Here is a 24,365-nt window from a genome sequence, read left to right on the forward strand (position 1 = left end):
ATGCCTTTCATGTGGGCTGCCCTGCAGCAGCCACGGCTGCCACATGAGGATAGTGGGCAAAGATCAGTCTTGGAACAGTAGGAGAAAACACAGTGTCCTGGTCTCGGCTGGGATTGAGTTAATTTTCTTCTTAGTAGCTGGTACAGTGCTGGGTTTTGGATTTAGTGTGAGAACAACATTAACATGCTGATGCTTTAGTTGTTGCTAAGTAGCGCTTATCTTAAGTTAAGGACTTTTCAGCTTCCCATGCTCTGCCAGCAAGCAGGTGTGCAAGGAGCTGGGAGGGAGCATGGCCAGGGCAGCTGACCCCAACTAGCCAAAGGGGTATTCTATACCACAGAACATCATGCCCAGTATATAAACTGGGGGGAGCTGGCCGGGAGGGGCGGATCGCTGCTTGGGCATCGGTCAGCAGGTGGTGAGCAACTGCATTGTGCATCACTTGTCTTCTTTGGGTTTTATTTCTCTCTTTTTTTTTTTTAATATTCCTTTTCATTACAATTATTATTATTATTATATTTATTATTATTGTAAGTATTATATTTTACTGTAGTTATTAAGCCATTCTTATCTCAACCCACAAGTTTTACTTCTTTTCCCTGATTCTCCTCCCCATCCCACTGGGAGCCGGGGGGAGTGAGGAAGCGGCTGCGTGGTGCTTAGCTGCGGGCTGGGGTTAAACCACAACACACAGGAATGGCATGGCATAGCAGGTCAGATAAAGGCACAGGCTCACAGCACTGCAAGGACATCAGCTGAGAGATACGTTACTAATGCAAGAGATCTGGAAGACAGGAGGACCAGGACCCTGCTCCGGGAGGGCTACTGCGAAGCGTGCAGCAATACACATCACGGAGGCGCTGGGAACGCTGCGGCTTGCACGAGACGCGCACAGGAAAAAAAACCAAAAGTCTTTAATTCCACCTCTGTCAAAAGCAGGATTATGAATTTCTCCTAACATTTAGACTGCTTTTGATGTTGCGAAAGGTGACGCGAGAAATGCCATTGCTGCCAGAGGACCTGGGGACGGCAACACTAGGCACTGCTGCAATACTGACTCATTGCCAGAGTTCAGGAGAAATGACACAAGAGTTGGTGTCACAACTGTGGAGTTAACCTTTGTCACCTCTGTATTTAGCTGACTGAGTTTCTCCCTTAATGAAGCAGTTTGATTTATGTATGAGTCATTTGCCTTCATAATAAATTTATTAAATGATCATCTTTTTTTCCCTCCAGATTTGTCACTTGAAACGTGGTAATTGGTGTTTAAACCTGCAATGGCATGTCATCAAATGAGTTCAAACAACGTTACGTGTTCCTTGCTCTCCGTATCTTAACGAAGCTCGGCTGTCAGCACTAACTTGGGGACAGGAGGACTCCAAAGATAGGGAAAAATCCTGGCGTGAAGATGCTGCCTCGGGATGCTGATAGCCTGGGAACTGCAGCTTCTTTTCACTCCCTCAGTGACATGAGACTTAACAAGAACTGGGGAGCAGCATGACTTGCGTTGGTACCTGAAGTAGTGATCCGGGGGTTAGTGCCGGCTCTAAAACACCATCTCAGCTCAGCAAAGTGCTTCAGCAAACAAGAAATCCAATGAATTCAATGAGGACTAATTACATGGTTAACATTAGACATGTTTGAGTATGTTGCTGAATCAGATCCTAATCTCTCACTCTCTTGGCATCTCAAAACATGAAAACAAGTAAGATCGTGCCAAGAATCTGCTATAAAAATAATTGCTTTTAGTTTAAAAAACTCAGTTATAAAATACCTATCGAGTTGCAATTGGTCTTATTTTCTCTGCAAGCATCATTTTACATTAGATCGTTGTTTTTCATTTACAATTTGAATCAAAAAAGTACTTCTGTTTTAATTAGTTTTATAAATTTGCTGAGCTAAATGAAATCAAAACTACAGAAAATGTGCGTAATCTGAACAGACTGTATTACTTGTGGAACAAATTGTAAATCTATTGCTTAATTAAAATTATTTGAAACGCCAAGATGTGAAAACTCTGAATTACGCTGCCACACAAAATCTATAGCTAATCTTAATACGTTACGATAGCCTCAGCTACAAAATTTTGTCATTTGAAAGGTTCCCATCTATACGTGTAATTTTTTTCCCATATTATACATATACTTTTAGGACCTCATTTGCATCCTGATTTGATCAGTGATTGCGTAAAACAGCACTTGGGCTTCTGTTCGGCGCTGCAATGACTGAGAAAGTAATGCAACTGGAAGATATGAAGTTTTAAAACACAGCTTGCAAGGTGTCAATGCATTAGCCCATTTAACTCGTGAGTCCTCAAGGCTTTCTCAGTTTAACCAAGAGGAACAGCAACCTGCAACGCTGCAGCGCAGCACGCCAGAATTACCCGGAAAGGGTGGCTTTTCTGAAGAGCCGAGCATCCTTGAAAGCACATCACTGCCTCACCCTGTGGGTGATCAAGCCAGCATTTTGCCGCGTTTTTGCAAGGACCGCAGTCCAGATGTAAGCCTTTCTTCCCCAGAATATCACAGACTGCAAACAGATGAAACCCTTTGCCCCAGAAGCAGTTTGCAAAAGAAGCCAAACGTGTGTCCCCGCTGCAGACGGCTTCTGATGCCCTGGAACCACATCTAAAACTTTGCTGGAAGGTGTCTGCAGACAATCTGCTCTGGAGAAATTAGCTGGTGTGCAAAGATGAGCAGTTCTACGTGGCCAACAGTTTAGATGGAGAGCAAAAGAGTTTTAAATTCATTCTATGACACTAATTGGAGACTTTTGTTCTAGTTGATATCTTAGTTTTCTCAAAACCCATTATAATCAAAGTATAACTTAAACTACACTTCTCTTTCCTCGCGATGGCTCAGTGTCAAAGCACTGTGAGTGGCAGAGATTGGCAGTATTTGATTTCAGCTTCCAGGGCATTAATAATCATGTGAAATTACTCTTATAAGCAGGATTTCCTTGCCCACTGCCCGCTCTGTAGAGTGCTAGGACAAAATCTACCCAGAAATACAAAAATTATATTTCTGTACAGCTCTGCCAGCTGGCCACACCATTATGCATGTAATTCCTTCTTGGGTTTCTCAGTAGGGAAAAAAAACAAATCCCAAATGGAATACATCTTAGGAATTTCAATTTAATTAAGAGGATGACAAGAGGAGATAAAGGCAGCAGGGTGTTTATTGTCATAATAGATTCTACCTACATTGCACTGATACACCTATGCCCACGTATTGATAAGTTCCAGTGGAAAAAATCTGTGCAATCTGTACTATGTTGTAGCAGACATCAGTATCACACGTACCTGTTTGGAACTGAGCAAGGGAGACAAAAATCTCACTCTGTGCTGTAGGAAAGGGAACAGATGGTGCAAAAATTCATACACACACAAATTCACACTTTTTTATGACACAAGGTTACTAGCAAGATCCTTCCATGCTTATGCTTAAAAGGATTATGGCTAGAGTTAGTCATTCTGGAGTAGCCACTAAAATCGAGCTGTGAAAGGACTCCAGCAGGTGAGGAGCTGCGTGGCGCAACAAAGGATCGGCAGAGATCTGCAGCCATGGATGGAGCACAGAGAGAGCCACATGCACATTCTCTTTGCAAGCTCAGAGACGTTGGCTCTTCTCTTCAGGTGACTGCTGAGTATTTCCATGCACAGCTCCACCCGTTCCTACAAATCCCACCGAGCTGGCTGTTGGTACCCAACATGGCCCAACACACACAAACGGCAACCCAGCATCTGCAAACGCAGAGTCCCGCATTTTATTTAAGAACATATATGCAGATGGTTCTCTAGAAAGCACACTCTATAAATAAAACATGTTTAATAACCCAAATAAACCAAACAAAATAAATAAACCATGCTACTGAATGGCAACTTCCTCTGCAGAAGAATCTGTAAAACACTTTCTGGGGTTTGCAAAGTGCCTGCCTGCAAAATATTTTGCATGATACAGTACTATTCCTTAAACAGCTGCGAAGGTCTGCATGGTGCATCAGCTAACAAACTCCCTGCTGTACAGCTCTCCTGCTCTGAACCGGTACAAACCAAACCAACTCAAATGTCAGCTTGAGTCAGTGCTTAATTTTATAACTGCAAGTTATAATTGATTAGAAAAAAATAACTACTACTTTCTTTTCCTATTGCTGGGAGTCAGTGTAGTCCTTGTGAGGTTAGTAACACCAGGCTAACTTGTACCAGCTCACTGTCCAGCCTGGCAGATTCCCCACAGACTGGTAAGGAAAGCAGCGAAGCCCTATGCGCGGAGCGGTGTCCCTACAGCATTACATCTTACTTCTGAAGACACTTCTTTCACCTGCAGAGTGGGGTGACGTGAATGACACCGAGGTCTGAGCTTATGCTGAGTTTATTTCCAGCTCTCAGATGAAGGGCTGAAGCCAACCCGACCTGTGCCGATGCTGGAAGGGGTCGGGCAGCAGTCCTGTTCCTGCTCCTGCTGCGAGGACAAGGGTGAGAGACGGGGTGCAGGGGAGGAATGTCCCCGTCCCAGCCAGCCAGGAGGGGGATGGCCCCGTGGGAGGCAGCGTGGGTGCAGCCCGCTGAAAACCACCAGGAAACTGCTCTAAATAAAACTCCGTAGCTGCCTCTGCAAACGGGCTTGTCCACTTCAACTACTCTGTGTGGGCGGGGGGCTCATTTCTATAGGAAGGGTTGGTAGGATTGAAGCCAGGCTTGTAAGAGGTGGTTTCCAGAGTCAATTTGTTCTTCTCTGCCCTTTTTTATTCTCTGTATAAAGCTGAGCATGTAGGAGGAGAACCGAATCCAATTCAGCATCGACTAATTTTTCTCAGGACAGAAGCTCCCTTTCATTAAAAAAAAAAAAATCCTCTGTATTTCCATACATGCCGCAATCTGGTGAATTACCAGAATGTATTATTTATATAAAGCCTCCTGCTTTGGAGAGATCCGTAATTGTTGGCTTCCTTGCTACGCGCTACAACACAGCTTGCCTTGTTTCACAGCCAGAAGTGCTGCTGTATCTTTTTGTCTTCCTCTCCCCAGCAACTCGGCTATTCTTTTGAGACATACTGTAAGTGTCAACAGGTGGGACGGGGCGTTAGGAGGTAGAGGCTGCCACGGTACTACAAAGGACCATCTGGGCACGACGTGCGGGCACAGAATGCAGAATTCGCAGCCAGCAACGCTGGAACATCTGTCTGCCTCCAGCCTCTTCACCTATGGTAAAGGTTATGCACCATCACGGTGCCAGCTGTGTCAGGTAGTAGGTTTTTTTAAAAAAAAAACAACCAAAACAAACAGCAGTAGCCTGTGGGGATATATTTTTGGCATCTTTATACATTTTAAAAAAATAAAATTCTGCTTAATTCAAAGCTAAAGTATCCTCCCACTTCTGCCCACACAAGAGATCTTAGCGGCGCTGATCAGATGTGTGCTTACTTGACGAGACTCTCCCATGTGGGTGCAGGACCCCACTCCACATGATAGCGGTGGATACTATGTGCGTTGCCTGCATAAAACCTGGGATTATGCAGGCAGCCAAATAATTTTCAGCCAGATTTCCCAACAATATTATTGAAGCACGGAGCTTAAAACTATTAACATACTATCAATCATGCACTTACAAACCCACAGAGTAACCCAGAGACAACAATTTCCCCCATATTCCTAGCGGATTTTACTATAAATAAACAAAAGCATTCCCACTCTGCAGTTTCCCTTTCCAAGACTGCTGCCGACTGACATTTTTTATATTCCTCTGAGTAAACCAGTGCCAAAAATTTCCCTATCTTTAACAGCAACTGAAGCAGCAGCTACTGAGGACTCCTGCAATCCTCAACCCATCACCGCAACGACTGAGCCAAACCCCCAAACTTTCAAACAATCCTTTGGCTAAATCCCAGAGTTTTGCCTCTCCTGGCTTTTCAAAATTGCACCACGCTTCTAGCAAAGTGTGCTCCCCACTGAGGAGCGGGCGAGAAACAAGGAGGAAGACGTTCCGTTTCTCGGGCAGTTTGAGCTCAGCAGTCCCGCTCCTCGGCTGCCAACGCAGGAGGCTGAGCCGTGTGGGGCACAAAGGTGTTTCTCCCAGTTGGAAGAGGAGAAAGATGGAAAGCTGTCCAGTTACCTATCCAGTCTAACGTAACCTGGGGACGTTTGGTCCTTTTTGTTTGTTTGAACATAGTGGGGTTTTTAACATGTTTTGTTAATACTTTATGGCTTTTTCAGGAAATACTTGGCAGGACGTACCACCTAAGGAAATGGGACCTTCATCTCAGGTGTGTCCAAATCGCAGAGCCAGCCTTGAAACGTGGCTCCTCTCCACGTGACATTTTTTGATTCCCAAAAGCTGGACTTTCTGTCATTTTTTTATGAAGCTTTTTGATGCCTGTTTGTAAACTCTCTGCCTCTCCAGGCTTCCTCCCTATTCCTCATACCCAACAAGCTTGCTCGCTGAATGACACCGACGTGGCTGGCACCGCAGCACTCACACCCTGCGAGGCACCACTTTCCAGGGTTTGTTTTTTATACCAGCCGCTGGTAAATGAGGCTCGTGTGACAGACCACTGGCTGGATAATGAGTTCATTCTCCAGACCCACCGAGAGCAAGGTACTTTCCTGGCCCATCTGTTCGCTGAGCTCCTCACGGCATGGCTCCGGGAATGCTGTTTCTGAAGAGAGCAGCAAACACCCGGCGGACCACTGATGTGCAATAGACCCCGGTTTGATGGCCTCTATAACACACAGTGTAAAGCTTTCTCAGCCGAAAAATGGAAAGAGACAGAGCCCTGGGATTACTTCAGAGCCATTGCTGGAAATTCTTAAACTGGAAAAAAAATCAGGGAGGAAGAAAGCCTCTAGAAGCCTAAAACAAATCTTCTAGCACAGAAGTCGCACAGGCACAGTGCTCTTCCTCGGCCACCTCTATTTTCTCCACATTTTCTAGGAGAAATAAAAGCTCCAGGCAAGTCACAGGTCTGTAAACAGAACCGGTCAGAAAGTCAAAGGGACGATCTAGAGAGACTAGAACAAGAAATGACACTTAAAATACCAAGCCAGGCAGTGTATCCAACCTCAACTGAAACTCTGGCAACACCTGACCTCAAAAAGAAAAGAAAAAAACAGTTAAAAAGCTTAGATACCATCTGCAAATATTTTTAGAGGCAAGGAAAACTGGTACCTTCTTCAATTCGGAGAAGGGATGAATAAAAAGTGATGGGGGGGTAGTAAACTTGAGTGGTGAGTGGTTTAATGAAGATAAAGCAGACTCTCTAGTATACCATCTTCTCAGTACAAAAACGTGGCAACAGATGACCCTGACAAACGTCACATTTAAAACTGCCTTTAAAAAATGTTGTGTATGTTTTTAAACACATTGTCCCACAGAACTCGCTGCTACTTGACAGGAACAAGGTGCAGATGTAGGTGATTCATTAATGCATCGAGGCTGATGAACGTCAGGAGAACATCCTCACTCACATCCAAGAGGGCTTTTTAACAATGAACTCTCACAGTTAGGGTTGGGATATGAGCCAACTATTAGTAGATAGAGCTTGCTCCAGGTAAATCCTTCCACAGCTGCCTATTATCCCATATCACATTATTTTTTCTGACACACATAGCACTGTCCATATAGAAACAGGACCAAATACATCATAGGTGCGATCCAGTATGGGAAATCCTATTTGGCTGTGGAATTACATTACTGTCTTCTCCCTGACTGTACTAATGTCTGAATTAAACTGTAATATCTCATGACTGGAACCTTTCTTTAATTCATGCTGAAGAGCCCTCACACAATCTGTGGCACTGAACAAAGTAGTAAATTCACCTCAACATCTTTATGCTTTCCCATAGTCTTTAAATCATTCACATCCAGACTTTCTGTGTGTTCTGGATCAGATGGAAGTGTTTCTAGCCCATAACTTTTCCATTAATGTTTTTGAGGAATGAACTCTTTAAAGAGAAAGTTCTGTTCTTTAATCATTGGGAGAAGGAGCAATGCCCATGCTTCACGGCCGCAGGATGAGCCCCGAGAAGCCCCTGGGCTCTGAGCCATCTTGGAGTGAGGTCCCTCTGAACACTGGCAGAAATCAGGCCCTAAATACATCCCTAGCGAAGAGCACGCACTGCAAACGGATGGCTGGTGAGGTGCCATCTCCCTCCCTCCGCTTGCTTGCAAGGGAAGGAAGGGTTAATGGTGCTAAAGGTGTCCTCCCCCTGTACGGGCAAAGGAGAAGTTAGGCAAACTCTCCCGTCTGTCATGCAATGTGCTTCTGTGAATGAAACTCTGCAAATGTGCTTCCCTGCAACACGTAATGCAATTATTCTCCAAGACTTGATAAAATTTTGAAAACAAGTTTGAGAACAGGCTGCAGCGCATCATCTGAAGAAGCTAAGTGGGGTGAACAACAGAGCTGCACAGTAGGAAATCAAAGACTTCACTGCACTGCAACTAATTTGTGAGACATCTCCCAACATTATCTTCACAGAGAAACAGCATGCCAAGGGCTCACAGGTAAAAATCACTACTGAATACAGCAAAACGCATTAAAACAACATTAAGGGGTTTCGCTTAAACAGGCAGAGTTCTGTAAAATTCAGAGAAAGACCTTCCTTAGTAAGGACCCTATACACCAAGACATTGCAGCCTTTAGGATATTCACGACATTGACTGTCCCTCTCTTTTGACAACCGCCCTTTTCTCCATGAACTCCATAAACTCTGTGAGTTTAACCCAGAGCTATAAGGTCCCCATAATGATTGCTATAGATGCTGGTAGGAGAGAAGAACCCCACAGGGGTTTGCTATACTGTGAAATCCCCCAAGCTAAACTTCACTGAACATATTTAGCAACGACACAAAGCACACCTGCAGGGGAAGGCCTTCTCTCTCTTCAGCTGCACTGGCAGCTTTGGAGCCACCTTCCACCGCTCCGACCATGAACTACCCAACGTGACTGACAGCTCTGCTTCATCCCAGGAAGCTTCTGGGAAAGGGACTCTTTGGGGAATCCACCTCCAAAGTGTGACACGAAGGTATAGGGACACGAAGGTATAGGACATATGACTGGATAACCTAGAAAGTCCCTACCATTCCTCTGCTTCTACAGCCATTGCTACTTCAGGATGCTGACGGTAACTTTTGATGCAGTTCATCCATTTTTGCGATTGCAAGGATGAACTGCATCTCACCTCCTCTCCCCCAGTAAACCAAGCAACACGTGCAGGCAGCAGTGCCTTTTCTGGTTCCTGCAGAGACTCGGGACGTCCTTCCTCAGCACAGCCCTGGGACTTGCTCGCAGCAGCAGGAGGGGACTTACCACAGCACTGCAATGCTGGGAAGGTTTAGATGGACACTTGGAGGGACACACTGCTCTCACCAACAGCTGACAGTGGCAGGGTCCATGAGGCAAACCTCCTCCTTTAGAGAGTCCTGTACCCTGTGTCCCCGGGAGAAGGGACTGTACCACCAGCTGAGACACCAGCAGCTGACTGCAAACTTCTTCAAAATTCTCATGGTTTCTTTGAGCCACATGTGACTTGAGAGTCTTGTAGGGCCAAGGAACAGTTTGTTGAAAGCACAAAAACTTGCTTTTGAAACAGCAGAATATTGCAAGCAAATATGAGCATGGTACAACAGCATGCTCCTAGTCTCTAGATCGTTTCCTTAGGTACTCCAAGTTTCTGGCTTGAGGCCAGTCTCTCAAACACTTTGGGCTCTCCCCAATGCCATGTGTTACCACAGGTCTCTCCTGATATCTGAAACTGCTCTGAGGTGGTTTGTCCTCCTGCAGTGCTCTCCAGCTCCCCTCTTCCCAGCTGCTCACAGCTGCTGCCTCCAGCCTCTGACCTTTCGATGGCTACCTGGGAAATCCCAAATTCAGTAAGAGACTTTTTAAAGCAAACAGTTTACATATGATTAATTCTTCCTGTAGACCTCAAAAAAACCCCTTCCTGATTAACAAAGGTCACTGAATCTCAAAAGTTTATTACAAACAATTCAAACACATTACAGCTCTCATCTGAAAAATGAAGTAAAAGCAAAAGCGGTTTTGTTTGGAGAAAATAGATGTGGCTGAAGAAAAGACAAGAAGCTGGACAGATATCAACTAAATAACCGATGGAAGAGCAGCTGTGTGTTAACACCACCAGCAACTTGCTCTTATAAAATGAGGAGGGACAGGGCAGGACCTCTTGCCACAGCAACCCCCAGGGTTCACAAATCACAAAGGAAAAAGAAAATAAATATACCGATCCTAACAGCGAGCGCTGCCCGGAGCTGCTGTTGGAGTCGCCTGATAGTAGGATATTCTCTGCGTGCTTCAAGGTTGCACTTTTCCTTCATAGATGTCAAAACACTTTGCAGAGGTATGACATGACATTATCTTCATTTTACAGACAGGGGAACTGAGAGGCGGTGACGGGAAGTTATTTTCTCAAGATGAGATAGTGGGTCATCAGCAAAGTTAGAGCCGTGGTCCTTAATCACGCCAGCATCGCTGCCACCCTCCACAGCCTCCTCAGGGAAGACAAGGTTTAAAAGCGGCAGCGATTCCCGTTGCAGGTGCTGTGCCTCAGAGCACGCCAGGACTTTTCAGTGGTGACAAACGGTGACAGTGTCAAATAAAGCTCAGCACCTAGGGCCTTCCAGCTGGGCTGGCACACCAAAAAGCCACGGTGGCACAGAGACTATCCTCCCGCAGAGCAGGTGCTCCTCAGGCAGGGATGCTCCAGCCCTCGGTGGGCTTTCACAGCTCTCTGGGACCGGCAGAAGGAGCAGCAACCTCCTTTGCCGAGAGGAGCATATGAAAATATTAAGAGGGAATCCTCAATCATCTTCCCTCACGTTCCCATCGTACCTTTCTCTATTAGGCAGCTGTGACTTTGCTAACCTGACTGATCCATAATTCATAACTATTATCCATGCTCAATAATTACAATGTTAATATTTTGGTAATTTAAAAGTACCTTTCTCCGGCAGAGTTCAGCCTCTACCACTGACTAATGCACAATTTAATATTTAAGTGTTTATGAACAAAACTGTTCTCTCTCCTCTTTCTTTCCCTCCCCAATTCATGCCTTCAAAATGTTTTCAAAATGTTGGGGAAAAGAGAGATTTTAAGAGGAAAACTCATTACTTTAAGGCCAAATTTAAAAATTATGAAATGCAAAACGCTTGATCTATCAATCAAAGCCAATTCTGCAGTACAGACACACTGAAAGCCCTTCACTTTCTAATCACTAATAGGTAACACTATCAAATTCAGCCCTACACTCTATTAGAATTGCAGTAGAAAAGCACTTAGTGTAATAGCCAAAGACAGCTTACCAAATACTATTCACTTGGCTCAAAGACAAGACCAAATATGTTAATAATGTGAAAGCTTCCTTAAACAATGTGCTCTATCAATGTGCTCAGAAAAGGAAATAAAAATACCTAAACAGAACTTTTGTAGATGAAAAAGAAGCCCCACAAAAATCTAATTTGTGTTCAGCCAGAGGACTTTGACTTTTTCACAGTGTAGGCATTGTTTGCGAATTACCCGTGGCTGTGTTGCTCTCCTGGCTGCAGAGCCCATCATCTCCCAGTTGCAAACCACAGGAACCATTTCCGTTCCCTCCTGTTCCTCACCCTATTTACCCTTCCTTCTGACCACATTTATTTCAGGCTTGTTTGTAGCCGGATTTTTTACGTCCTCATCTCCTATTTCCTCGTTTTCCCATCAGTCTCCTAAGCATCACACACGTACAGTGTTGGTGGGGCAGTGATGAACTTTATTCAGCCTCCTCTCTCTCAGTTGTGGCTTGCTTCCTTCACCTCCTCCAAGGGATGGACACGCAGAGACACCAAGCATCTGCGACCAGGTCTAGTGCTCATGTCCTCTCTTTTCATATTATTGTCAACCTCAAACTTAAGATTTTCTAAGGCTTTCTTGCTCTCCAGAGTAAAAGTCACTGACAGCCCGCTGCTGTAAAACACCCAGCGATTTAGCAGAACCGCCCACCTGCAGGCAGCAGCAGAAGAGTTTTGACGAGGGGATGTAGCAAACAATGAGTTTACACGTATACAGAGACACTGCGCGCTGGTGACAAGTAGTACAAAGGCTTATTTGATGCGAAGACAGAATGACTGCATTGCTCATGTCAAAAAAAGATCAGTGGAAATGTAACAACAGACCATTCTGCATGCTACACACAGAGTATAAAACACGAAAAATACTCTTTATGTTTCCTGGAAAAAAAAACCAAGAGGTATGCAATTGTGCTGTCAGTCATCGCTTCCCGAAATAATGTTTGAACCTCTTGGCTGATCTCAGGTTTGACAGATAGGCAGAGGTCTCAAAGGGATTACATTCCTACTAGATGTGTGAAAATAATAGGGACTCAAACCAGCGCCTTTACTGAACTCACCTCCGTGTCATGCCTTACTCTGGTCTGTACCTCAGGGGTACTAATTAGACCACAAGCCAGAGCAGCTCTGCGGATAGGGGAACAGCTGGGGAAATGCTTACTTGTATCATCAGACAATGCACACAGGAGAAATAATGTTGTGAACGCTCCAACCACGGGACACGCTGAGATGAGGGCTCCTGCCTTCTCACATCCGTCCTCCTCCAAGCACAGAAATCCAGAGCAGAATCCAGAAACGCCCGTGCCAGCAGCCTGAGCAGCTGGCCTCGGCGTCTGCGGTGCTTACTTTGTTCTCAAAACCAAAGTCGCTTATGACATTTGCAAACTCCCATCTGATGTTAGTGCTAATGCCCCAAGGATTACCCTGTTTCCCCAAGGCACAGCAATAAATGCCATTATCTTCCTCAACCTCCCCTGCCTGCCCCCTCAGAGCTGCAAACACGAATGCATCCTCTGAGCTACTAAAGCACAGGTACATTTTCTTGCTGGCATTACAAAAAAAATAGAGAAGCATTGCCTGGCAAAGAGTAAGATTTCTATTCAGTTTTAAGGGGATGTGTATCACAGAGAAGCTACAGGACTCTCATTCTAATAGCCAATGCTGCTAATTAAAACTGTTTTGGAAGATCTGCAGCTAGCATATAAATCACCCCACTAGATGCTATAAATAAGAGGCAGATACTGAATTGAATAGCTCCCATTTGTCAACTGAATGAAGAGATTTGATTGTGCCTTTCTGAATAATAAATCCAGACATACCTAGCAGGGCACTGAGAGTTGCTAGAAGTGTCTCTTTTATCAAACAACAATGATTATATTATAGGGTATGCATTACGGGGGATCATCCATTTTTCTTGTTTTCTCATTTATCGCTGACATCCTCCCTCCCAGACGAAACATTTTGCTCCGTACAGCATGTGTTCACGTGAAGATCTCAGAAGTGAGGCAGGAGCGAACACTACTGAGTCTCCTGATGCGACGTGCGCCTACTAGAATGTATCACAGAGTGGAAGGAAGATTTGCAGGGAAACTGAGCTGTGGAAGCCTAAATACACAGGTTTTCCTTCCTATCCTTTTTCCTGTAGCACTTCCGAAGGACACTCAAAAGGCACCGGGTCTCAGACAGAGGAGAGTCACATAGTTCTTATTGGCAATGGATGTCCAGTTATACAAAACAACGCAGAGAAACAAAGCTAAGTTCCTTAGAGATCATCTTACAACATCATTTAACAACAGAAACCCCAAAAGGCACCCACACACAAGCAACAGATTTGCGCTAATAATATAATAATGATGATGATGATGATAATATAAAGTTACCTCACTCCTGTGTGGAAAGCTCTTTTCAACCATGAACACTAGATCCCACTCACAGCCACCATGTCTCTCTCACTGTAAAAAACAAACAAATGGGCACCAATTAGGAAATGGCATTTATTAATGCTAAGTTCAGAGTAGCTTCAAATCTTGCACATACACTCATAAAAAAGAAGATTTAGGATTCCCTGTCACACGGAAGGCTGCAGAAGGTTAATTGAGTTCACTGTAGAGGTATCATTACCTCTATAACATATATAAGGAAAAAAACACTGCAGTCGGGTTATGAAGATAGATTTATTTTAAGCCTTTAAAACTATTTGTTAAATTTTTGCCCTCTAACAGGATGATGATTCCTCTCGCTTTGCCCCCAAAACCCTCTGCAACCGAACAGCAACTTCCACAGCATCCCCTCGACCAGTGGGTTTCGCACCTTCCCATGCACAGATGCTCTCATCCCACACACCAGCAGACATGAGACGCAGGTGAGCCATGACCTCTGGCATCTGTTCCCATTTTCCCAAAGGAAAAACATCCTCTGGGACTGACCATGGGATTTTGCACAGGCTTTTCTCTCCCCTGCCAAAGGAGCGACTGCTGGCTGGAAGCGAGTGAAACAAGCCCAAGGGGCTGCAGAGAGCTTCCCAGGGGCTGTGCCTTTACCTTCTCTTCTGCTGGGGCTTAAAGTGGGGAGAAAAAAGGGGGAAATCTCCCCATCTGGGGCCCCTCATCCCCCCCCTTCCAAAATGGCAGCAACTGCCTACAGTCCTTTCAATATCACTAAGATAAATAGCATCCTTCTTGTGGCCTGCTCCTCATCTGCTCAGGCTAGTAAAGCTGTGACCTATATGTACTTATTTTATCAACAATAACTGTAAATCGGGATGATTTTATTATTTTGGGGTTACGTTTGCCAATAAAAAGGAAAAGACAGTGCTAGGCTGAAAGAATTTGATGGCTACGCATTGATTTTGAAATCCCGGCCATGCTGCCTGCATCCTGAAGTGCTTACACCTTGCTGTCTGCCCTCCCCTTGCTTCCTTGATTGCTTGAGTTCCTGAGTCTAAGTAATGTTCTAGGCACTGCAAGTCAGGCCATGGCTTGCATGTCACCAGCTCTGCAAAGACTTCGCAGTCACTGTTTAGTGCCTGATGGTGATACAAAAGCTACTGCCGAGCAATTTGCAACACACACACACAAAGCACAAATAGTGCTTTCCTCGCTAAAGCAAGCAGATGGGACTCAGCACAAAGAGGATAAAACACCATTTGAAGAAAATCAGTTTGTTCAGATGACCTGAACTTGAAATTAGGGTGTTAAAATGCAAGGCAGAGCGGATTTCTGATTGGCAGTCAGTGATGTCATCATACCTGTGCCAATTACAGAGGTAATTCATGCAGCTGCCTTTAAAAACAAATAATTCCCTCTCTGATACAGCAATAAGACATCGTAGGCAGCCCATTTGCAGGGGATTACATGGCACTTCTCAGGTAGTTAAAGTCACTGAGCCTTTTGACCTTGTGCCTCCTAACACTACTGGAGGCATAATCACATAGGAATGCACTGCTTATCATGTGTGTCTTATTGCTTAAATAAAGTCCAGCCATCCAGCAACCTGAGCTGTGGATCTCAGGCTCATTTTCTACGAATTATTATGTGAAAACAACATGAATGTAATAAACAGCACTATTAATTAGTTTATTATATCATTTCAGGGACGGACTACGCAGACTAAGAAACACTAGAGGAAGCCTGTGCCAGGCCAGAATAAAAGCATTTCTCAGGTCATTACCTTCAACACAGATATTTCATGCTACCACGACGCTTACACAAGACAAGTAAATCTTTGCACATTGCAGTCTTGAAGTCACCAGAACTAATCGTCTCGCCAGATGAGATCCTACCTTACTCACTGTCATAATGTTCAGCACATAATGAACATCAGGCAAGGTGAAAATTGATATCGAGAGCATTTCTAAGAGCTAAAAAGTTAACACCTAAATTGGAAATCAATATATGCTCTAAGTATTGATCAGCAGAACAGAAATCTTCAGGTTTTTGCCTCTGCCAAGTGAATACTGTTATAGGTTGAGCTAAAGTCCACTGAAACACCCTACTTTTAACAGTTATTTTTTAAAAAAACCCACAAAGAAACTCAACCCCATGCTTTATGGAATGATTGCCTAACGCTACCACAAGCATGTGCATCTGTGCAGAGAAACCAGGAACATGCTAAGCCAGATGTCAGCAGTGACTTTTTTACTGTCTCTTAGTTTTTGAAGTCGCGCTTGCCTCCTGAAGACAAACAGCAAAGACCAGAAGAAACCACAGCCGAGGAGCATCACCTTTGAGAAGCATCATCTTTGGGGAGGATGGCCTTTGGTACAGGCATGGGAAGGGCAGGTCTACACCTGGTGATGGAGCGCGGGGCGTGATTTTGAGCTTGCTCAGTACGTGGAAGCCCAGATCTTGTCTCTGCAATGCAATGCACAGGCCTTCTCAGTATTCTGCAGGTAGCACTGCACAAAGGCAACTATATTGCTTTTGGGAGCAAAGTTAGTATCTCCGCACAGTGCTCTGCTCTATGGTGGGGACACGTCTCCTTGGGTCAATACTAGGTGAAGAGCAGCTGCAGAATATGTCATCACATGCTGCATATCGGCTCAAAGCAAGCTTTTCAGACTCACTGATGAATGAAATAGCTGTGAAAAACAAATGTCTTATTGTTTGAGTCCTCCCGCCTGCAAAGAAGCAGGAATTTCTATGCACTACATCAAAGAAACACTTGACCCTATGTGATCAATTCCTCCTCCTAATTATTACACATCGAAAGACCTGAATTTCTGCTAAGTTTCTCAGGTGAAAAGGGGCAAGAATATCTCAGAAAAGGTTAGAAAAACCGTACATCTCTATAAATATTTGTTGGTCTGCATTCCTTTAACTTTGCATGATTAAATACAGCCTGCTTCTGTTCTTCCACTTTATCCTCCGGGGAAATTTATCATCAAAATTATTGTACAGCATTCATTACTCTAGCCTCATTTAAAACCTTGCCCTACTTATTATTTAGGCTGCAAAAAAAATGTAGCTTTGTATAGTATTTCCTATAATAGTCTCAATCATTACATTTAAAAGATTGCTGTAAGGCAGCTTAGCCTGCATTAGAGAAAAATAAAGTGGAATTCCATAGTTAAGTGTTACAGTTCTTATTCAGCTTTTGTTTCCCAAATCGTAACAATGCAACATTTCAATTCCTTAAAAGGCTCTCGCTCCTAATTAGCAACATTCAGGACTTCAGTCCTCGGCTTTGAAAGGGACATCTAGTAGCTCTTCTCTGGCTTAAAAGGTAGTGGGGAAAGGCAGAGAGATGGGAAGGGAAGGAAGGCAGGAGGCTCCATCAATTCAGAGGTGCAGCGGTCTTTTTAAATCAGTGGTGCAGGGAACACGCTCTGCTGCGACAGTCAGACCAGCAGGCAAAGCAAACGAGTTTTTTTTAACTCTTATTCAAAATTTCTGTTTAGGACAAAGAGACAGACATGGCTATTTAAAAGAAACAAGGTGCAGTGTCTAAAGGGAGGTGGAAAATCTAACTTAAATCCCAGTAGTAATTTGGGAAATTGTTCATACTGATACGTGAAGCCTCTTAATTTGGATTCCTTCACTAACAGGAGTACTCTGATGCTAAGTACCATTGCGGGTTTTTTTGGATAATACTATGTATGTGTTTGTCTAACCCTTCCGTACTTCTGAAAAAGGATCATTAATTGGAGTCTGAAGTCACCGGTACAGGTTTTCCTGAAATGCAGACCATCCTGGGGAGCTATCAGGGAGAGGTCATCTCTTCTCCCATTAGCAGCCCCAACAAGATCTTCTCCTACATGGACTGCAGAACTGAAGACTGTTTTATTTCTGGTTTGACCATAGCAAATTCAAACAGAAACCACAGGGTGGGCAAAAGCCATACATTAACACTAAACATTTTTTGGATGTTGTGTTATTTATTGGCTTCTTTAGGTTGCTCTGGCCTTCCTCGCGGCCTTCCCCGGACTTGACTGACCTCAGTGGCTGTTTGGTCCCCACAAACCCGGCTACCCTTCCACCTCTTCTCCATCCCAGATCAAAGACTTGATAGAGGACTTAGGAACATAAAAGGAACTCCTGGTTTAACCCTCTGCAACGGTGAAAATTGCCATTATACCTAATCTTCGCTTCAGGTTTTGATTCACGACTATACTTTTCCCTTTCACCCGCCTACCTTGTCTTTTTGACTGCTTTCTACGAGAGGCCTTGCTAAAGACCTTTCAATATCGTAAATAAATGAGATAAGCCAGTTCCTCTCTCTTCGTTTCTTATTGACAAGTTCAAAGACTTCTAAGAGATTAAGAGTGAAAGACTGTAAGTGACCTGCTGGGTCATCAAGTCTAGGCTTCTCCTATCACTTCCAGCCACATCCTACAGTACCTTTCTACTGGATAAGCCTGATCTTATCAGCATCTCCCAAATGTTTTCTTTTTTTCTTATAATTTGAACCAGTTTACCAGGTGCAAATGAAAGGCTTAGTGGTCTGTAACTCCCTGGATCATTTTCTTTCTGGTGTCACAAGAAGGCATTTTGTCTTTTCTATCCATCGAGCAGACACACTCCTCATCACCCACAGGAAGGGAAAGAAAACGAGGTAAGTCTTGGTGGAAGGAAGGGAAGGGAACCAGACAGCGGAGCTGATGTTCATACAAGATGTACTGCCAACTCCAGTACATGCAATGCACTGACAAACCGGTGAAACAATGAAAATTCTATTTTATAAGAGAGAGAAGGTCAAGGTAGGGATCAATATTTTCCTTGGGTATTATTTTATCATTAGACTTACCGGATACAAATATATTATTTTCTTTTTTACCCCTAATTGTATGGATTCAGAGTTAATAATGAAAAACATGCAACATCCTGCTATTTGCCATGCACAAAATACAGCTTTTTCGTGAGTCCGGTCAGCAGAGGCTGTTTCCGATCTGTTCTGATGAGCATCTGTGTGCTTCCTATGACTGGAGGGACTGTGCTCATTAGCTGTGCCGTGCTCCAGAGGGGCAAATTACCATACACGAACCTCGCAGCCAGCCCCACACCCAGCTCTGCGTGCCAGCAGCTGCTCAGCACATACAGACGCACACGGGCAATCTCGCTGCCTTTCAACAAAATATGTTAGGAAAATCCATAATGCTAAAATATACCTTTCGCCATAAAAGGGGTTTTCACAAGAGGAAAGTATGTTCTGCGTCCTTTCCCCGGCAGCCATTTTAAGTGCATAAAAAGCTGTAGACTTGTAGCTTGCTGCAAAGAGCAGCAGAGAGCTCACCCAAAGGGGACACTGCTCTGGTTCAGGGCCAGGAGAGGTCAAACATCACCACAGTGCTGCGGTCACGGGCAATTTCCAGCAAGTCTGAGCTGTGGCCCATTACCCCATGTGCTACGCAAACGCACCGGGTTATAGCGCTCACACGAAAGGGAGCAGCTTGCTACCCTCTCTGGGTCCGTAACAGCCCCAAACCTCTTCTCACATGCAACAAACGTTTTAATATGACATGAGTTCACCTCCAGAGGTTGACCCACAAAACACTTTCGTGCAACCAAACATCCCCAAAGCAGGTTCCTGAAGCAACCTTGAGAGCACACTGGGGTGCACAGGGCTCAAAGTGGGGAGCGCCCACTAACGCAGCAAAAATGAGCAAGAGGGTGAACCTGAGCAGATCCTCAACACTTGGAGAGGAAGGGAAGGAAGAAATTTGGCTTTTTTTTTTTTGAGTGATGCATTAATTCTATAACTCGCAATGAAATCTTTTTCAGAAAAAAAAGACGTATTCTGTTTGTTTTCTGCAATAAATTAGCATTGTCCTCTGTTTTATAAACCAAGACTATCTATACTTAGATATTCTGAAATACAGCTAATCCCTTGCATAAGCATTTAAACAAAAAAAGATTACCTTACGAAACGCTTGCAACTTAACATGACTGCCAGAAGGGGAGACACAGCTATCACGTGACAGACACAAGGCACAGCCGATGTTTTGGAATTGCGATGAAAACGCATCAAAACCACCTCTTTGCCTCACGGATCCACGAACCCAGCACGGGTCCCCCCCACTGCCAGCTGCAACCCCCCCTGCAAGCAGACGCTGCTTCCTTCTGCACAAGGGAGCTCTGGTGCCTCCGGTCATGGGAGCAAATTTCCTACAACACGGTGGAGGAGGTATTTCCCTGCAGCCCACAGAGAGGACCGTATCCATATATCCACACTGAAGACCCTGGAGACCCCACACTGGAGCAGCAGGATATTTCCTGAAGGAAACACGGCCCATGGAGAGCCCACACTGGAGAAGGTTTATCCTGAAGGACTGCAGCCCATGGAATAGTCCACACTGGGGCAGGGGAAAAGTGTGAGGAGGAAGGAGTGTCAGAGAGAGGCTGTTACGGACCGACCACAACCCCCCATTCTCACCCACCCTGCACTGCTGCAGGGGCAGGAGGTAGAGGAGTTGGGAATGAAGGAGTGGAGTTGAGCCTGGGAAGCAGTGAGGAGGAGATGTTTTAGTTTTTGTCTTTGTTTCTCACCATCCTACTCTACTTTTAAGTGGCAATAAATTAATTTTCCCCAAGCTGAGTCTGTTTTGCCCGGCTCTGCTCCCTCCCAGCTCCTTGCACACCTGCTTGCTGGCAGAGCATGGGAAACTGAAAAGTCCTTGGCTTAAGATAAGCGCTACTTAGCAACAACTAAAACATCAGAGCGTTATCAACATCATTCTCACACTAAATCCAAAACACAGCACTGTACCAGCTACTAAAAAGAAAGTTAACTCTGTCCCAGCTGAAACCAGGACAGACAGTAATTGGTAAGTGATCTCCCTGTCTTTCTCTCAATCCATGAGCTTCTCCATCACATTTTCTCCCTCCATCGTGTTGAGGAGGGGGAGTGAGAGCAGCTGGGTGGGCATCTGGCAGCCAGCCAACATCAACCCACCACACTTGTCCATTCCCTGGTAGGCATGTCTTTCTTTCCAAGAGTTTATTTGGAAGAGCTTGCTGTAAAACCAGCATCCCACAGAGTGTTAAGTTCACTGTACAGGACCTGCAGATGGTGTTTGAATGGCATGACAGGGACCACTGGACATTGGCCATAGGCACGGATCCTGATAACCACTATTACAACAGTGCTTCTCCATAACTGGAAGCGATGGGGGCTGGGAACTGGCTAGTCCAGAAGAGAGAAAAGTTGATCCCAGCATGACAGCCTTTCTGTCAATCCAGCCTCTATCATTTATTTAAGTGTTCTTCTAATCTTCCAGGCTGCGGCTCATACATTTATATTCTTAAATTCTTTATGAGCAGCAGGATTAACACCTCTTTCATCAGGCTGGAAGTAAGCCTGATCCTCACTAGTTTTGATCTGTTCCAGGAACCCCAAAGCTTTCAATAGTTGTTATATTCTGAGCTGTGGTTTTCCCCAAAGGGATAGCCGCAGCTTTTCATGTGGTACAGCCTACAACTTCAACGTGTTTGTTTCCCACCATTTCTATGTGAGAGCCTTAACAACTCGATCCACTTCCTGACCCCCAGATGACTTTCCATCAGCAGGAAGAGAAACTACCGGCACTAAGGAGATGGTTGTGGGATTATCAGTTAGTTGTCAGAACATGAGTCACAGAAATCACACACCTCCTCCTACGTCTCAAACCAGAAGAAATGAGCTGTCAGGTTGGCAAGAGTCTTTTCTGTTCCTGACCGTCCAAAAGAACTGATTTTAAACATTTTAAGCAGAAAGGTCCAGGTCCCTAAGTTGACGGGGCACTTCTTTTTCTGTGGTCCTTTTTGCAGATTTTATAAGAGGTCAACCAGCAAAACAAGGTGATCAGATCATCAAATGCTTGCTGTGTTTGAGGTCTCCCGCAGGTACATGTCAATGCAGATGCTTCTCTTGCTGTGCCACATGTAGTACAAAAGAGGTCCAGAAACAGGCTGATTTGCCAGGGTATGTCTGCATCACGGTCTGAGCCCAGCTTCTCTCCAGCACCACATTCATTATCATTCAGACAAGAATGGTCAGGTCAGGACACACAATCTCGGTCAGGTCTTCTGCCCCTGGATTTGCCCCGAGATGTCATTCCACATCTGGACAATCTTTCCAAATTTGTTTCCCAGATGCTTCTGGCAGCATCTGCCCTTTCTTGGCATTTCATGCCAGCAGCATCCCTGTGGTGAGCATAAAAAGGTCTGAGGAAGTTATTTCAATGGGTGCTGAGCAGGAGTTGAACCTTGCTTCCGTTGGTTCTCCTTTGAGGCTGAGCTCCCCCGTCCTGACGTCAGCCCACCTGCACCTCAAGGAGGAGCTACTGCTAGGCAAGGAAATCATACTGGGCTCCCTGCCACCTACAGTGCCACCCTAAAGCCATGGTTCAGGCCTGAGACTGTAAAATGAGCATTTTCCCCACAATAACACTCTTGCAACTGAGGAGAAAGAACAGTTCTCAAAATCCCATTTAGCGTACCAAACATGAACAGGTCAAGGCTGTGGACCTTACCTTCCATGCCAGATCTTCTCTCTCTAGGGAACATTTACTAAATTTGACCACTCTCCCCGCTGCCTCGCCTGTTATTTGGGCAGACTCCATTCCCACCTACCGTTGAGACCATCTCTTGCACAGATGTGTGAGCTTCATGCAGCTAAAACTTGTCTGACAACATCCATCACCATCTTGTGCACTGTGTGTTTCAACCTGTGTGCGAGTGCTTGTATTCTGATGAAAATAATGAAAACTGATTATCTCATCACGTTATTTGCATCGGAAAGAAAGGCTGATTTTGACTTCCGAGTAGTTGGATCTAATTCTCTGCCATGAGTTCACTGTCACTTTCCCCTCCTCAGCCTTTGTGTCTCTTATCTGTTAAAAATGAAAGGTTTTGAACGGGAACGGGCAAGGGTCATCTCTGCCTACGCTTCCGTTCCACAGCCAGTGTTGTAGAACAAATACTGATGAGGGTCATGGCGATAATGAGGAAAATAATAACAAGTATTGATCTCGATGGAGATGCTCCTTCGTTCTACTGGGGATTCACTGAGATGAGAATCAGGAATCCCCTGACATAAAGGATGTGTCACACTAAAGTTTAATTAACAGCAAATCACAACCCAAATGACATATTCCCCCCCCCCCAATTTTCATAACGGACTTTTCACAACAAAACTCCAGGGGACATTTGGAAATGGAGAAGAAAGTAAAAACTTCTGCCCCCACATACAGTTTATTACACTGAGGAAGTCAGTCATCCATGATTCCTCTCTTTCTACAGTGTAAATCATGAGCAACTTCAGTGTAGTCCATGGAGAGACATCAGTACAGATGAGAGGAGAATTAGGTCCAATGTGCTTCAAGAAGACACACTTGGCATGTTACTTCACAGCTTCACGTGCTAATGGCAACACTTCACCTTCTGATAATGGTGCCATCAGTGCATGTCAGCTGAACACACACCACCGCTCTTTTCAGCTCTTTTACTGCTAAAAAAAGAGGAGTGCTTATGTCCAGTCAGAACACTTTGCACTTCTCCAGCACCGTTTCCTAGCACTTTCCCAACATAAACAAATTAACCTAGGTGAAACGATCAGGAGAGCACCATTACAGAGACAACATAAGGCCTTGCTTGCAGGGTCAGCTCAATTAGGCATCAAACCGTGATGCTGCGGTGGAGGTGGGCTTGCTCCGAGACCCCACATCCAAGCCTTGACTCTCAGCCCCTACTGCCTGGTGCCACCTTGGCTTTCACATAACCATGCAGAAAACCCACATCAAACAACTGGTCACCGCTGGAAACATTTCTTTTTTTATATTATTTTTTTAATTACTTTTCAGCGAGATTTTTAACTTGATCTAGGTCCCCATGAACACTACTGGTGGAGCAGGAGATCCAAACCAAGAGGGGTGGGGAAGGCAGGACCTCCCCTTTTTTGCAACAAGGAGGATTTGCACTGGAGTCAGTTGTGGCACTATGGCATAAGGAGCTCTACAGATTTATAAGGTTGCTCCTAGCTCATATCAGGATCAGAAGAGAAATTAATGCTCAAGGGAAATTCATGTAGCTGTAAATAATCAAGAAATAGTGTTCAGGACTGAAATATTTACTTTTCAGATATGATTTTTGCTATTGGAATTTCTGTAATATAAATATTTTTATCTTGCTTTCAACTGCCAGACATTTAAAAGTTTTTTTCCCAATAAACGTAAAACATTTTTTGATTGACATGCTCCTCTTTAACTGCTCATGCAAGATACCATGCAGGCAAACATGGGTTCCCTTTCTGTCAAGACCTAACAGAGATCTTGTTTATGAAAAAGTGCAATATGTAGAATGCTTTAAAGATTTTTTTTTTTTTAGTAACTACCATGAAGTAGTAGACTCATTTTACGGACTAAGTAGGAGGAACTAAGGAATATCTCAGGCAGCTCCATGCATTTCTATCCATTACATATTAACTCATTACGTATCGATCATGGAAGGAATCAATTGTTCAGATTAAATCAATCTCCAACAGGGTAAGGTCAGAGACTTGTGCTATTAACTGCAATCAGCCACTTAAGAAGAGGATACCAGCAGAATAGTTCAAA

The 24,365-nt window shown here is 44.5% G+C and overlaps 1 protein-coding gene across 1 annotated transcript in view; it reads right to left on the reverse strand.

The window, feature by feature from the left end:
• The window catches only part of DAB1 (DAB adaptor protein 1), a 311,043-nt gene that overhangs the window by 229,964 nt on the left and 56,714 nt on the right, over positions 1 to 24,365 (reverse strand). Inside the window, exon 2 of the mRNA XM_050901289.1 lies at positions 13,717 to 13,788. The gene's annotated coding sequence lies outside the window, so the exon portion shown is untranslated. The remainder of the gene's footprint in view (positions 1 to 13,716; positions 13,789 to 24,365) is intronic.

The sequence above is a fragment of the Gymnogyps californianus genome, chromosome 8, assembly GCF_018139145.2.
Source record: "Gymnogyps californianus isolate 813 chromosome 8, ASM1813914v2, whole genome shotgun sequence".
In the NCBI taxonomy this organism is placed as follows: Eukaryota; Metazoa; Chordata; class Aves; order Accipitriformes; family Cathartidae; genus Gymnogyps; species Gymnogyps californianus.